Source organism: Sinocyclocheilus rhinocerous, unplaced genomic scaffold, assembly GCF_001515625.1.
Source record: "Sinocyclocheilus rhinocerous isolate Xijiao unplaced genomic scaffold, SAMN03320098_v1.1 scaffold106, whole genome shotgun sequence".
Taxonomy (NCBI): domain Eukaryota; kingdom Metazoa; phylum Chordata; class Actinopteri; order Cypriniformes; family Cyprinidae; genus Sinocyclocheilus; species Sinocyclocheilus rhinocerous.
In genome coordinates this window covers 559,561-574,989 of record NW_015633181.1, presented here as the reverse complement: position 1 = coordinate 574,989, position 15,429 = coordinate 559,561, and the positions used below count along the sequence as shown (strand labels likewise).

The following is a 15,429-nucleotide window of genomic DNA, read 5'->3' as shown; positions in this document are numbered from 1 at the left end:
TAGAACTTCCGTATTAAAGAAAGTAAAACTCCATAAAATAAAATTAAATGTACAGTATGTCAATAAATTCATTATCAATAAACATCAATAAACACTAAGACATTCAACATTGAATTTGCACCTGTTATGTTGACTGTGCTCTAAACTAAGAAAAATACATTATTGTGTATCACTTATATAGTGTTTGCTGTTATGTACAGTGTGGTTGGCTTTTTTTTCCAGATGATGACAGGGTCAGGGTGGCTTTAGGGACTGGATGTCACTCATAGCTCATGAAGTCGCCTTAATGAAACAGGTGGAAAAACAGGCCTCATGTCAGGCCTCATACCACTGACATGCCAAATACTAAAAATTACAAGATATTATTTTCAATACTATTACAGAAATAAAAAAAGAATCATTTTCACTTGTTGTCTCAGACATTAGGACTGTATATAGGCTGGCTAGAATTTTTAAATATTTTTTAAATATTTTATTAGATTATTTTAATCACCGTTGCTTTGTAATTCAGTTAAACAGTGCTGAGAGTAGTAAATTATCAATAGACACTAAACCAACTAAAATGTAATTGGTTTGTCACAAGTTTTATAAAGCTGCTTAAGAATTATAATATGATAAGAAGTAAATGGGTAATTATTAAATGTCAGTAAATCTTCTCTAAAGTTGGTGTCATCGCAAGCTTTTCCTGCCTGTCATCAGATCTCATGGGGTTTTCATTGTTTATGAGTGTCAGTATCTACATTAATTGGTGTTGTCACTCATCTACTGGATTCCTCAGTGTAAATTCTCTCAGTTTTTTTCCCATCTGTCCATAATCTTCAGGGTCTGTCTAGTGTCTCTAGAAAGCAAATTAAGGGCATGTAGCAAATATGTTGACTCTTCAGACAAGCAACAGTGTCAGTGTTTACGGCATGGAAACCCTTGACATCACACCTCTGATGTCTCCCTCAGTGAGCAACCCTTCTCTCAAAAACAAACAAACATTAAACTGTATCAAATATTAAAAATAAATAATAGCTAGATACATGTGAATTATGTTAGACTAACCTGCTGTCTTCACTAACATTTATGCACGTCAAGTATGTAATAGTACTATATTTTGTAAACAGTAAAACTAAAAAAAATTCAAATACAATACATATCTTTATTGTCTGTTTTCTCAAAATGAGTTTTTTCTCATGCACTGAGATAGAAATCTCCACTTCAGCAACACTTACATATGCTAAACTTTACAGTTTTATATATGCAGTATATATTCTGAAGGTTTTTAGAGAGGGATTTGTTCATATATCATTCACCTGATTTATAACATTTCATTTTATTGAAAAGATATACAAAATGTCAACAAAATTAAAATTATGAACTTGGCTTTATCCATTGCTCAAATTTCTGGAAAAGTATGTAAATGACTGCATATTTAATTAGACAATACCCAATTTGCTTATGTAAACAACATTTTACAAAAATGAAAATTTGATGTTTATCAGCTTACCCCCAGGGCATCCAAGATGTAGGTGACTTTGTTTCTTCAGTAGAACACAAATGAAGATTTTTAACTCAAACCGTTGCAGTTTGTCAGTCAGTCATATAACGTAAGTGGATGGGAATCATGGCTTTGAGAGTCAAAAAAACATACACAAACAAAACCAAATTAAACCCTGCGGCTTGTGACGATACATTGATGTGTAAAGTCACAAAACGATCGGTCTGTGCAAGAAACTGAACAGTTAGCTACACATGAACGCTCTTTTCAAACAGAAGCTTGTAACGCACATGATATCAGTCACAGCATATAATGACTACTAAAAATGACAAATTATATATAATTTTCTTTCAAATAAAAGGAAAATTAAAAGTGAGTTGAATCCAAGCAGCTCTAAAAGATTTTAGAATAGTTCTGCATCCTGAAGGCGCTCCGCCTGTGTTTGCGGTGTTGCTTTGACCATTTAAACATGCTAATTACACAAACAAAATGTTTAGCGTACTGTCTCTGAAAATATCAACCGTGATTGATCAGCCTTTATTTTTGTATTGTAGACGTTATTACTAGGCGAAGCTGAAATATCTGAAATATCATAGGCCAAGAGCACATGGTTTATCTGTCCATCAGATGCGTGTCAAAGTTGCTATAACAACTATAACAACAGTAGATCAAACAATCATTGTAAAAAAAACAAAAAAAACTTTGTCGAGATCACGAGAAAATTAAGTCGTTATAACGAGAAAACAACTCCCGTTATGTCAAGATAACGAGAAAATTAAGTCGTTATAACGAGAAAACAACTCCCGTTATGTCAAGATAACGAGAAAATTAAGTCGTAAGACATTCAACATTGAATTTGCACCTGTTATGTTGACTGTGCTCTAAACTAAGAAAAATACATTATTGTGTATCACTTATATAGTGTTTGCTGTTATGTACAGTGTGGTTGGCTTTTTTTTCCAGATGATGACAGGGTCAGGGTGGCTTTAGGGACTGGATGTCACTCATAGCTCATGAAGTCGCCTTAATGAAACAGGTGGAAAAACAGGCCTCATGTCAGGCCTCATACCACTGACATGCCAAATACTAAAAATTACAAGATATTATTTTCAATACTATTACAGAAATAAAAAAAAGAATCATTTTCACTTGTTGTCTCAGACATTAGGACTGTATATAGGCTGGCTAGAATTTTTAAATATTTTTTAAATATTTTATTAGATTATTTTAATCACCGTTGCTTTGTAATTCAGTTAAACAGTGCTGAGAGTAGTAAATTATCAATAGACACTAAACCAACTAAAATGTAATTGGTTTGTCACAAGTTTTATAAAGCTGCTTAAGAATTATAATATGATAAGAAGTAAATGGGTAATTATTAAATGTCAGTAAATCTTCTCTAAAGTTGGTGTCATCGCAAGCTTTTCCTGCCTGTCATCAGATCTCATGGGGTTTTCATTGTTTATGAGTGTCAGTATCTACATTAATTGGTGTTGTCACTCATCTACTGGATTCCTCAGTGTAAATTCTCTCAGTTTTTTTCCCATCTGTCCATAATCTTCAGGGTCTGTCTAGTGTCTCTAGAAAGCAAATTAAGGGCATGTAGCAAATATGTTGACTCTTCAGACAAGCAACAGTGTCAGTGTTTACGGCATGGAAACCCTTGACATCACACCTCTGATGTCTCCCTCAGTGAGCAACCCTTCTCTCAAAAACAAACAAACATTAAACTGTATCAAATATTAAAAATAAATAATAGCTAGATACATGTGAATTATGTTAGACTAACCTGCTGTCTTCACTAACATTTATGCACGTCAAGTATGTAATAGTACTATATTTTGTAAACAGTAAAACTAAAAAAAATTCAAATACAATACATATCTTTATTGTCTGTTTTCTCAAAATGAGTTTTTTCTCATGCACTGAGATAGAAATCTCCACTTCAGCAACACTTACATATGCTAAACTTTACAGTTTTATATATGCAGTATATATTCTGAAGGTTTTTAGAGAGGGATTTGTTCATATATCATTCACCTGATTTATAACATTTCATTTTATTGAAAAGATATACAAAATGTCAACAAAATTAAAATTATGAACTTGGCTTTATCCATTGCTCAAATTTCTGGAAAAGTATGTAAATGACTGCATATTTAATTAGACAATACCCAATTTGCTTATGTAAACAACATTTTACAAAAATGAAAATTTGATGTTTATCAGCTTACCCCCAGGGCATCCAAGATGTAGGTGACTTTGTTTCTTCAGTAGAACACAAATGAAGATTTTTAACTCAAACCGTTGCAGTCTGTCAGTCAGTCATATAACGTAAGTGGATGGGAATCATGGCTTTGAGAGTCAAAAAAACATACACAAACAAAACCAAATTAAACCCTGCGGCTTGTGACGATACATTGATGTGTAAAGTCACAAAACGATCGGTCTGTGCAAGAAACTGAACAGTATTTATATAGTTTTTTTACCTCTGATTTTCACCGCAATGTCCGAACTGTCCTGAGCGTGTCTCAGCAGCCAGCGCCTGAGGCGTCTTCTTCTTGTTTTATGGCGGATCGCAGACTTATAAGTGCATTACCGCCACCTATCTCTCAAATGGACCATTGATACTCTATCTACAATCTCAATTAGGAGTGTCAATGGTCCATTTGAGAGATAGGTGGCGGTAATGCACTTATAATGTACTTAAACTTATTTTATTTCCATCAGTTTTCCAAGGAAATATTAGTTCAGTTTTTTGCACAGACCGATCGTTTCGGGTCTTTTCACATCAATGTATCATCAAGAGCCGCAGGGTTTCATTTGGTTTTGTTTGTGTATGTTTTTTTGACTATCAAAGCCGTGATTCCCATCCACTTACATTATATGACTGACATACTGCAACGGTTTGAGTTAAAAATCTTCGTTTGTGTTCTACTGAAGAAACAAAGTCACCTACATCTTGGATGCCCTGGGGGTAAGCAGATAAACATCAAATTTTCATTTTTTGGTGTACTAGTCCAACGCATCATATAGTATATTTATTGAATCATAATCCCCCTTCAGCCTCAAATGCTCAGAGGTGCCAAGCCTCTAATAGGATATAGTTGAATAATAGATTATTGGCTCTGTTGGGAAAACAAAAAAATGTTTGTGCCCTGTTTATTAACACTACTAATATATTCACATGAGATAACTCAACAAATTGATGGTATTTCTACAGCATCAGTGCTTATTGTTTTGCTCTGCTATATGCTCACAGTTAAAGGTCACAGACATCTCAAAAAGAACTTGGTTTGAGTGACATTATCATAGTGTTGGCACTTATTTACTACATCACTCAGTGGTAATTCTCTCAGCTTTAGTTTCCCATCTGTACAATCTTCAGGGTTGTCTAGTGTCTCCAGAGAGCAAATTAAGGGCATGTAGCAAGTATGTTGACACTCTTCAGACAACAACAGTGACAGGGATTATTGCGCATGGTTACGAGAAAACCCCTGACATCAAACCTCTAATGAGTTTCTCAATGAGCACCCCTTCTGTCAAAAGACAAAAACATCAATGTCCGTTAAGTAAGGAAATAACATGTAGATGGTGTAAGTAATGTAAGGCTATAAGCTGCAGTTTTCATAAATCTAATTAGGCATTTAGAAATATACTCAAATACATCAGCTCTTGCTTATGTTTTAGTGATTTGCCAGCTTTTGGCATTACCATGCATGACATGCATGAGGTTTTTAGGCCAAACTGGCCACAATATTGGTACCTTTTTGTTAGAAATTAGTTTTCAAATGGGGAGACTGCCCTAAGTGATGGATAGATAGATAGATAGATAGATAGTATTATCAATATAATATTATCAGAAGGAGTCTTTAAATCCCATTTGGATGACATTGCATGCTCAGGGTCACAGTGGTGCCAAGGGTTTAATACACTGATGATCTAAGTGAATAATAGATTGTCATTAATGTCTCTGTTGGGAAATGACTGAAGGAAAATAGTAAATTTATTGTTTATTAATACATCAATCATCTTTTCTTCCCTATTGTATGTATAACCAAGTGAAACGGCTTCTCAAAAACAAAGAAACAGGAAAAAAAGTAATGAGCAGCAGTTTAAAAATCTGCACAGTCCGCAACAGAAATTAAAAACCTTATTAATTTCCTTCATAGGGGAATTAATTATTACGAAAAACCTTTAAAGACAGGCCTACTGTGAGCTGCGAGGTTGTTAATGAGTGGTATTTGATTTTGTTGAAGTCATTAGTCTGCATTATTTTAACTTCATTTTTAAACAATTGTGCCAGAAGAACACTTTTTCGCCCGTCCATTTTCATGAAGCACTGCAAATAAATGTTTGTGTGAACGGCCAATATGTAGGCTATTTTGCAATATTTATCTTTTTTTTTTAAATATGTAAAAATGGAATGACAATTTTTTCAAAACATTTCAAATTTATTTCATTGCTTTTTAATTGGATTTTTATATATCCTTTATATTACTGTACTCTCGGTCTTTAGATATTTGTGCTCATGCAAACACAAATAAACAAATATTTATTGTATCAAAGTATGTAGTTCCAAAAAACATTATCAATATTATATTGATTATATTGATTGTGCACGTGACAGTTTTTCTGTTGCAGCTACAGAGAGCTCTAGAAAGACTTTGTTGTAAATTAACATCATTAATAAACACTGTCCATTACACTACACAATATTAACACATCTATGTATTAGCTTAATTTCTAAACATGAGCAAGAGTGTCACAAAAGACATTAATAAATGCAACAACAACATCACAATCAGCTATGCGAATTGACTCAATAAACTATTTTGATAAAACCTTTAAATTATTTGGTGCAATTTTTAATGCGCAAAAATACATCTGCTAATCGTTTTCTGATCTCTTTAGTCCTGCTGCAGTAAACTGTGGGGTTTATTAAGGGAGGAATTAGAGAAGCAACAATCAATATTGCATTTCTCTCTGTTAAAGCCAGCACAACACACATTCGAGTTAATAATCCAGAGACCATTTTTGGTGCATAATAACGAAATAATACAATGAGGTGACTCAAGCAAGTGTTGATCATTTGTCTTTTGCTTGCATTGTTGGAGAGTTTAGTCACACTATATAGGCAAGGACAGCATACGTGCACATAATAAAGGGAAACTGCCCTTTCTTCTCTAGGCATTTTTCCTTAGAACCTTAAAACATTAGAAAATTATTATTTTCTTCTAGAAAATAGAAATGTTTTTCTCATCTAGAAATTTTCTTCTCATCCAACAAATGTATGTGTCAGGATCATGGACTGTCTGTGTCATGTTTTGCCCCTGTTTCTGTTCCCTTATTTGGTCATGTTCCTGTCCTCGTTTTGTTAATTAGTTTGATTAGTTATCCCATGCACCTGTGTTTCCCCAATCATCCCCTGTATTTAAGTCCCAGTCTGTGCAGTCTGTCTCTGTCGGGTCTACTCGTTGTGTACGTGTGTTTGCGCCAGCGCCCTTTGTGTGGATTTCCCCTGTGTTCCTTGGATTAAAGACTTTTGATTGTACTCCTCGTTTCCCCTCGTACTCCTTCCAACAGCGTACCGTGACAGAAGACCAGACCAAAGACAGTAACCTCCGTGTGTTTTCCCTCCGTTTGTTTTCCGTTTTTCCTCAGTGTTTTCCTTTGTTCCTGTTGTTTCCTTGGATCCCCTCCTTCGCCCCGAATTCCTCCTCCTGCTGGAGCGGGGGGACAGATCTCTCGAGGACCATACAAGACTGTTCTGGCTGTTAGCTAGCACCACCAGCTACCCGGCCGTCGTCCGAGGATGGTCCTTGAGAGGATTTCGTTGCCTTCGTGGAGTGGACTCTGACAAGAAACGGATCGCCATCCTACCCCGTGGATGATCTCGTCAGATCCACTCCAGACCCAGAGCCCAGCCCACCATCTCCCCGCGATGCGGAGCATCAGCCCGAGCCCACCGTTGATGGAGAGCCATTTCCTGCCGCGATCAGCGAGCCAGCGCAATGCCAAGCGACTGAGCAAAGGATCGCCCCGGATGTAGAGCTGTATCCATCAGACCAGGTGCGAGAGCCGGCGACAATGCCCGTCACGAGGGAGAAAGCCGTGGATGGTGTGAGCGGAGTATGGCGCGGCGAATGTGCCACACCGAAGAGGAGAGGGCTCCAGTCCCCGAATCCAGTCCAAAGCGCCCTCCAGTGCCCGCTCCTCGAAAGCGCACCCAAGTGTTCAGCCTAGAGGGGGCTCCCGATCCAGAGTTTAGCCCTGAATGCCCGGAGGCTCACAAATGCACCCCCTCACCCCTGCTCCTGCCTCCTCCATCGCTGTCATCTGGCAGCCCCTACTTGGCGCTTCGTCTCTGCCTCGGGCTCCTCCGCCACTTGCTCTGCCGCCGTTGGTCAGGCCCCTGGCCCCTTATTTGGTCATGTTCCTGTCCTTGTTTTGTTAATTTGTTTGATTTCATCCCATGCACCTGTGTTTCCCCAATCATCCCCTGTATTTAAGTCCCAGTCTGTGCAGTCTGTCTCTGTCGGGTCTACTCGTGTTTGCTCCAGCGCCCTTTGTGTGGATTTACCCTCTGTTCCTTGGATTAAAGACTTTTGATTGTACTCATCGTTTCCCTCGTACTCCTTCCAACAGCGTACCGTGACAGTATGACTGATGTCCTGCCTTTTATATTTTATATGATGTGACAGATACGTCATGGTTTCTTAGCAGCCGCAATTAAACTTGGAAGTTTGTTCAAGAATACTATAGTTCATATCAGTTCAAGGCTGATAAACAAGCCTTAGTTCATCATAATGCATAAACCTATGATTGACAAGTGTTTTAATCAATAAAAAAACATTTTTTTTTTAATAGCTATTTTTGTATGTTCACATATACACTGATATTGTGTCTATACATCCTATATTATTAACTTTGGCGGTAACACTTTATAATACTTTCATTAATAAAGCATTAACAAACATTATATAATGCTAAACAGTGAAGTAAATTATAGGTTTAATTCCAGTTGAGAAATAATAATTTTTAACTACAATAATATAATATTTTAAATTATGTACACCACTCTTATTTGTACGCCTAATATAATGCAGAATGTCTCATTACATTCAGTTAGGAATGACATGAATTACGTAAATGATACCATATTCAATTTAAAACTGTGAAATTTCAGGAAAAAGTTGAGTAGTTTGCATCACTGGATTTTACTGTCGGTCGTTTAACATTTCTATCGTATAACAGTTATCAAAAATGAAATGTTTTGCTACTTCCATCTTACCCCGCTCTCTTTCAACATTAAAACTGACACTTCATGATGGAATTCATGCTACGTTTCTGTGAACAGTAAACCCGTAGGCATACTTTGATTTTTGATTGGCTATCTCAGTCATGTTGACATTGACGAGCGCTTTTAGACAGCTGAGGCAGACCAGCCTAAAAATTCTTTTTTGTCATTCTGAAAAAGAGTGGCCCTGGCTTGTACATATATGCTATTCTTGGGAATGGCATCAATCAGTGCATCATCTTAACTAACAGACGTTTACATAAACCAGTGTATACATAGTAATCTGTAATGTAGATAGTTGACAATGTTTGTGGTTTGGATGTAACACCACATCCTGAATGGTTAAAAAAAATCATTATGCATCAGAAGGTTAAATAAAACTTATACATAGTGTATTTCTGCCTTTGTATCTGAAGAATGAACATTATTAGCGTAAAATAAAGTCTGCTGGTGCTCAGTCCCAAAAGTGAAATCAGTTACTGATTCTATCAAAACATTTGTGTAATGGGATCTCAAACACTACAGGGAACATTATCAGCTCAACTATTAATGGATCATTAAGAGGGCCCTTGTGTATATTAATGAGGCGGAAGCATCATGGCCTATTTTAGTGTAGATAGTGAAGCAATCACATGAGCAGGAGCTACTTATTTATTTTCAGTATTACAAATTACTTAACATTCAGCAATTTTAATAGACCTCAAGTTAGTTTAATTTAACATAATTTTCACAAATAAGTGGTACATTAAAGACCACAACCTGGCAAATAATTAAATCATAAGCAAAAGCTGATGTATTTGAGTCCATTTGTAAATGCCTGATTAGATTTGTGGAAATAGTAGCATATATTCTTACATAATTTATCTATCATCTTATTTTCTTTTAAATACAGTTTGATTATTATGTCTTATGAGAGAAGGGGTGCTCACTGAGGAAGACATTAGAGATCTGATGTCAAGGGTTTAACATAGTGCCGTAAACACGGTCACTGTTGTTTGTCTGAAGAGTGTCAACATATTTGCTTCATGCTGTTAATTTGCTCTCTGGAGACAGACAGATCCTGAAGATTGTACAGATGGGAAACCTAACCTGAGATAATTATCAAACATGAGTGATGTAAACACGTGACAATATCCATTATTGCTCACAATGACAGACAAACTCAATCAAACCAAGCTGTCTGTAACCTTTAACCTTCACTGTAAGTTGTAAAGATCAATAAAGGCTCATACAAAATAAATACTGACACAACTAAACCAATTACTCAGCATTTGGATATAAAATGTAATTTGACTTGTGAACAACATTGTAGAAACAGTGTTTGGTAATAATCTAGGCTTTGTACATTGTACCATTAATTTCTTCCAATATTGACATTATTTTCCTACATTCTTTTTTCTTCACCTTAAAAACAAAATGAACAGTCTTTAACAAGACCAAGAGCATCACAAAACATTATCAAAACGAACAACATTAGCCAACAGAATGATGAACACAATAGTCCATTATCATAAAACCTTTAAATGATTTGGTGCAATTTTTTTTGTGCTAAAATACATTTGATAATCATTTTCTGATCTCTTTAGTCCTGGTGCAATAAACAGTGGGGTTTATTAAAGAAGGAATTTATAGAAGCGATAATCAATATTGCATTTCTCTCTGTTAAAGTTAGCACAACTCCTATTCGAGTTGATCATTTGCTTTTTGCTTGAGTTATTGGAGAGTTTAGTCACACTATATGCCAGGATACCATATGTGCACATAACAAAGGGAAAGAGTCCAAAGAACCACCACAGATTAATCATTGCAGGCAAGAAAAATTATGGTTCAGGATTAACACAAGCAGCTCTGATCATAGAAGGATAATCACAGAACACATATCTGATGACAGGCTGACAGTACGGGACATTGTCCACCACAGATGTCAAAACACCCATTAAAGCGATAGTAATGAGCCAAGTCAGAAAAATGAGCAGAAATGTTCGTGAATTTGTTACAATTCTGTGGTATCTCAATGTAAGCTTGATTGCGATAAGTCGGTCAATTGAAACATATAGTTTCAAAAGAAAAACAAAAGAGTTTCAGTCATTATAAAGAATAAAAATTAATAACATGTAAAACATTTTTCAGTCTTATTCTTCTGGGTTTTGTCCTTAAATCTATAAAAGCATTAGAATTTCTAACCAATGCATATTAAAATGGCACACGAGATTCTGAGATGTTCCCTTTCATTCAGTTATACAGATGTATGACAGCTTGTACCTTGTGGTTACCTAGCAGTGTGAAACTATAGAGAGTTGGTTCAGAACGCCACAGAACGTCTATAAAAACAAATATATTTATTTTGCAAATATAAACCATTTGAGAATTACAACATTTACAATTTGGGGCTCAGAGTCAGTAGAAAGGTTTCTTTACTGTCTTAAGTATTTGTAAATGTGACCCTGATTGCGTACCGTCTGTAAACCTTAAGTGTCTAAAGGATTGTTCAATTCAATAATATTTATTATTATAAATTATATAAATGGATATTTGTATGATATGGTATGATAGAAAATCATCTGTGCAAAATATACACTTCCCTTTCAAACGGTCTTTCCAATTGCATTGACACACTTATGGGGAAACTCCTGTTTACTCTGATACTGAAGCCTGATTTGTTCATGTTCGTGTAGCTGCACGAACCAATGGCGCTTCAACCCGCCAAAAGGTGAGGAGCCGACCTCTATATAAGTCGGCTCTGAGCGCCATTTTGTCAGAATTTTTCTCCTTCAGCGACGAAGATCATCTCCTCGCTGACTCTGCAAGCAAGAAGCCGAAGAAGGAAGAAGGTCCTAGGAGAAAGAAACAACAGAGCAGTGGGGGTTTAACACTGGGCTTGAGTGAACTCATGCCGGCACAGCTCCCACGTGCTTCACTCTGCCCCCAATGCTTCGATTCGCCTGTGTGCTTCACACGTGAGGATCAGCGCGTCAACTGCGAGCGGCTTGATTTCCTTCGGCACATCTGAGGAGGAAGCCGTCATTGAAGACTCCATGTCATTATATCGATTCTGCCTGAATGCGGGCATGGATTACGCCGGAATTCTCCATGACTGTTCAGCAACTAGCGGCGTCATTCAAATTAGGGACTTCACGTCCCCTCAGGGCTTTCCAGAGGATGCTCGGCCTCATGTCGGCCGCCTCTGTGTAATTCCTCTGGGCCTGTTTAACATGCGGCCCCTGCAGTACTGGCTCAAAGCCCATGTCCCATCCCACACTTGGCGCCTGGGACATTACCATTTCAGGGTAACCCTCCGTGGCATCAGAGCTGTGGCCCCTTGGAAAACTGGGACTGTTTTCCAGAGGGAAGGTGGTCATGACCCAGGCCCCTTGGGACTGACCTCCAGAGGGAAGGTGGTCATGACAGATGCCTCCAACTCGGGTTGGGGAGCTCTGCAACGAGGGCAGACCGGTGTCCAGCTCCTGGTCAAACCTGGAGCAGCGCTTACATGTCAACTGCCTTGAGATGATGGCGGTTTTTCTGGCCCTAAAAACCTTCCTGCCGGCCTTAAGGGGGCATGTCCTAGGTCCATTCTGACAAGCCTGATATCAAACACTAAGGCGGTCTCAAGTCACACTTCCTTCACAGGTTGGCTTGACACCTCCTTTTATGGGCACAGGGCAAACTCCTCTCACTGAGAGCAGCTCATGTACCAGGCAGACTGAACCAGGGGACAGACATGCTGTCCGGGGACAATGTAGCTCCAGGAGAATGGAGACTACATGCCCAAATAGTTCAAATGATTTGGTCTGTCTGAATGATTTCGGACACTAAGGCGGTCTCAAGTCACACTTCCTTCACAGGTTGGCTTGACACCTCCTTTTATGGGCACAGGGCAAACTCCTCTCACTGAGAGCAGCTCATGTACCAGGCAGACTGAACCAGGGGACAGACATGCTGTCCTGGTCTGTCTGAATGATTTCGGTCAGCACATGCTGATATGGTTGCATGTCTGGTGAGTGTTCTATACAGGAGTTAGCAAGGGTCAGTGGTAATTACGTACATATGAGTATCAGATGCTCTTAGCAAAAGCTTGCAAAAAATACAGTTTTGTGAGAATCAAACTTAACCATGAATTTGGTAAAACAAATATCTTTATTAAAACTTAATAAAACTTTATTTAAAATATGTTTTAAGCCTTCTAAATATGTTTCAAGTCTCTATATTTTTCCTTCTGTTAACTTTTTTCTTAAACTTTGTTACTGTTAGCATTAAATCATACTGGGAAGTTTGCTAAAATTGGTGGATGTGGCACAGCACAGACCTAACTAGAAAATTTTCCACCAGCCACCACTGGTGTAAACATAAAATATGAATGTCCATCACCATGCATCACCAACATCTTCACAATCACCCATGATATTTAATACAATAATAAATCATTTTATCATATAATATTATTATGATATAACCGATAAATTTATATTATGATATAAATGATAAGTGATTTGGTACAATTCTTTTGTGCAAAAATACATCTGTTGATCGTTTCCTGATCTCTTTAGTCCTGGTGCAATAAACAGTGGGGTTTATTAATGAAGGAACAAGAGAGGCTACGATTGTTACTGTGTTTCTGTCTGTTAAACTTAGCACAACTCCTATTCGAGTTAGTAAAATAGAAACCAACTTTGGTGCATAATAACTTAACAAGACAATAAGATGACTGGTGCAAGTGCTGATCATTTGCTTTTTGCTTGAGTTGTTGGAGAGTCTAGTCACGCTGTAGGCCAGGACAGCATAGGTACACAGAATAAAGGGAAACTGCCCACACAACAACCAAAGATTGTTCATTGCAGGCAAGAAAAAATAGGGTTCAGGATTAACACAAGCAGCTCTGATCATAGAAGAATAATCGCAGAACACATATCTGATGACAGGCTGACAGTATGGGACGTTGTCTACCACTGATATCACAACACCCATTATAGCAAAACCAATAAGCCAAGTCAGTGAAATAAGCAGAAATATTCGTGAATTTGTTACAATGCTGTGGTATCTCAATGGAAGCCTGATCGCAATAAGTAGGTCTATTGCCATTAATGTCAGAGCCATGCATACTGTGATATCACCGAGATGATAAAAGTATATCCTTGAGATTCAAGAGTAATATGAAACCGTTTTAATCTCAGCCAGCAGCACTGAGATCATGGTTGTGCTGCAGGTAGAGGAGAACATTGTCAACAACAGCTAGATTACAGATTAATATGTACATTGGTTTGTGTAAATGTCTGTCAGTCAAGATGATACACGTTAATGCCGTTCCCAAGCAATATGAGTTAATAAGATGAGGAATCCGAGGAGCTTTTGATTCTGCAGGTGATCAAATCCAGTGTTTATAAAGCTGTCTACATTATTCACAGTGTAATTTTCAGCTGCCATTTCCAGTAACTCACTTCCGAACATACAGACACAAGTATTTCAAAATACAAATATAAAATCAAATGACAACAATTACATCCATGATGTTCTCATATATACACAGAAAAAAAGCTCCTATGAAGGAAAATGGCAGAAGGATGCAGACAGCCTCTGTAACGGCCAGGTGATAAAAACTGTGAAAGTTGAAATATAGTTTTAACAGAAATATAAATAGAGTTTTGATCATTTTAAATTGTAAATATGAATAATATGCAAAACATTTTCCAGTCTTATTCTTCCTTAGGAATTCCTTTTTAGATCCTTAAAAATATTAGAATTTCTGATACAAGAGCTTCTCAGATGTTGCTCTCATCCATTTCAACAAATGTGTGTGTGATGTTCTGCCTTTTATTTTTTTAATTGTGACACATACAGTTTCCACATACACATAGTTTCCTAGCAGCAGTGATTAATCAATTTAAATATACAAATATGTTTTCTTTAGCAATAGTTTTTAATGTTGGTCTCAAACACAGTTCAAATGTCAAAAAGTAGAATATTTTTAGAAAGTTAAAATGCTAATATCGTATTTTGTAAAAACTGTTGTGAAGAACACACTATAATCATTCTGGTAAAACATTCAGGCAAGGGCCACCCAAGAGGTCAACGGTTGTAGCAATTTTGGAGAGAAATTAGCTCTTTTTTAATTAATTTTTTTAACCCATCTCATGGTGTATGATGAACTCTCATATGAGTTTCTAATGGTTTTGTATTCTTTGAATTGTTCTAAACATTAATTTTTTATGTGCAACAATAGCATGCTCTGGCTCAGTGGCCTTATACCTGATTTTAAATCTGTTGTTTTTTAAACATTATGATTTAAATGGTGATGAATGTACAGAGAATAACCTTTTCATCTTTTCATCACTTTTCATCATAATAGTTTTTCAGTGTTGTTTTGATGTATTTTAAAGAGTTGGCAGTCAAAATTAAAATGATATGATATTCTTCATTCTTTCTGACAAACAACAAAAAATTATGTGCATTACAGTATGTACAATGTTTTCTAAATGTTTAAATTGCAGTGTACAGCTTTTATTATACAGGTAAGGGGGTAGAATCTGCAGCTCAGTACTCACTTCTCATGAGTACTTTTAAATAAGCTACTCTTTTACTCTTACTCAAGTCGTTTTTTGGACAAGTACTTTTACTCTACTCACACTACATTTTTTGGAAGGTAATGGTA

General features: G+C 36.8%; 2 pseudogenes; both read right to left on the bottom strand.

The window, feature by feature from the left end:
- Nucleotides 1-6,313: 6,313 nt before the first annotated feature.
- On the bottom strand, nt 6,314-10,828 carry LOC107743452 (olfactory receptor 2L8-like; annotated as a pseudogene).
- Nucleotides 10,829-13,250: 2,422 nt separating this feature from the next.
- LOC107743451 (olfactory receptor 10G4-like) lies at nt 13,251-14,204 on the bottom strand (annotated as a pseudogene).
- Nucleotides 14,205-15,429: the final 1,225 nt, after the last annotated feature.